We start from the raw sequence: 2,179 nt of genomic DNA on the forward strand, positions 1-2,179 counted from the left end.
CTAAGAACATTTCAAATAAATCATTATATAACTTGACACATATGCAGAAGAAGAAGAAGAGGATAGGAAAATTTATGGGTTTTTTTTTGTGATTCATTGAAAGAAAGTTTGGGCCTTTTAGATAGTGCATGTTTGTATTGAAAATTCAGTCATTGCACTGCAAAGCTATGGAAGTTCATTGACAGGATGATTTTGTAAATGAAGAATGCCAGTGCAAGCCAATTCTGATTGCTACACGTAACAGAAGAATGTAAGTTTTGTGTAAATTAGAAAAGGAGCATGATGGCTGTGTACATGATACCAAACAAATGATTGAATTTTCTTTTTTGACAGGGTGCCCCTGATATTAACAAAACTCATCATTGCCTTTCAGTTCAATATGACATGCAAGTAATTAGAAACAATTTAAGGCTGTTATTCATTTTTCAACTGAAGGTTAATGGTCTCAGAACCATTTTTTTCTGCTAATTTAGAATTATGAAAGAGGAAGCTTCATTTCAATGCCATTTTCTTTTCTTTTATTTTCATTATCACAGAAAGGCCTACACTTACAAATCACTAAAGAGCATATCACTCGAAGTTAATATGTGGTACCATTTTAATTTGGTCTTGTTATCAGTACTTCTAGTTTCAACTGACCCTGAAAAGAAATCAACCCAATCCTACAATTTAAAATATTACTCATACCACTACCACCAACACTAAATATGAAGATGATGATGATGAACATGATAACAATTAGTACGTACATGTACTACTGCAACAATAACTACTACTGTTAGTGTTACTACTGCTAAAACTATTTTATTGATGACTATAGTAATAAAATGGTAATTCCAATGGTAATTACAATAGGCCCTACTGGTTGGAGTAATGTGCTACTGAAAATACAAATAGAGTGATCGTAGGTCGTCCTGTAGGATCTAGACCTGCATGCTGTAACAGACTGCCCTATAGATTGGCACTACCTGAATGAAGTAACATAACCTTGACCAAAAGATCAGTCTGTATCTGGTAGTCAGGGACTCCTCCGGACAGACCGATTTTCTGTCTAGAAGTAACCATGCATTTTCCCTGATAACTTAGTGCCGTTAGTTAGGGCCTATACTGTTGTTAGCTACTCTGTTTTTGGACTGCATGTAGGCCTATCTCTACACTACAGACTCTAGCTAACATCAGTGCAAAAAGCTGCCTCAACCACCACCAAATATAGTTTCTCCACGGCATTATCGTGAAATAGTACACCACTCCATTCACCGCCATTCGTTTCGTCATAGCAGGTGACTGCTTTCAACCTATATAGACTTTGCACATAGTGAAGACGCACACGCAGAACAAGAGGGGACCGATATCACGATTTGGCCTTCTCCCCTTATCTTGAATATCAGTTTATGAAAGGAAATTGTTTGCAAACCTCAGATTGAACTGGAGGACCAACACAGACCTACAATGTATTTTACCATTAGACTTCCTCCATTCACTATACCATACATGGGACAGACCAGGGAGGTGGGACCACCTCCCTGGTCGGACTAACCACACCAGCGACCCTAACACGTAAATTTACCATCATACAATGTAACACCCCGCGCCGGGGTTAGGGATGGACAGGTTCTGTATCACATCCGTGTCTGTAAATTACCTTTTTGCTTAGACAGAAACATCCGTCTGTCCGAGTGGCAGATCCAGGGAGGACCCCAACCGGCGCACGCCCCCCCCTTTATTTTTTTGTAGAAACAAAAGAAATAAAAAGAAAAAAATGGGGGGAGGGGCGCATGCGCCCCCCCCCCTAATTTTGTAAACATGCCCCCTCTTTACGGAATTCCTGGATCCGCCCTTGTGTCCGGAGAAGTCTTTTATTTTTTTGACGTTATCACGCTCCTAAAGGGATCCATGAAGCCAGACACAATCTCCGCGGAACATATCCCCGACGACCAGATACAGACCGATCTTTCGGTCAACTCTTTGCTTTGCCAGGCCAGGTTAGCGGCTAGGTTCTAACATAGTTCTATTATAGGTATTGACCGATTCAGGTTCGTTGAGGGCAGCAGACATTTTACGGCACAGGGCGCAGCCATAGTGGGTGTATCGGTGTGTATCAGCCGACCCCCCCTGCTCTCCCCCACCCCCAGGCAACATGTTTATCACGCACTTGTAACAAAGGTTCGCGCACTAGCAA

Source organism: Diadema antillarum, unplaced genomic scaffold (assembly GCF_040938485.1).
Source record: "Diadema antillarum isolate AM-2024a unplaced genomic scaffold, OU_Dant_1.0 seq00000368_RagTag, whole genome shotgun sequence".
NCBI lineage: Eukaryota > Metazoa > Echinodermata > Echinoidea > Diadematoida > Diadematidae > Diadema > Diadema antillarum.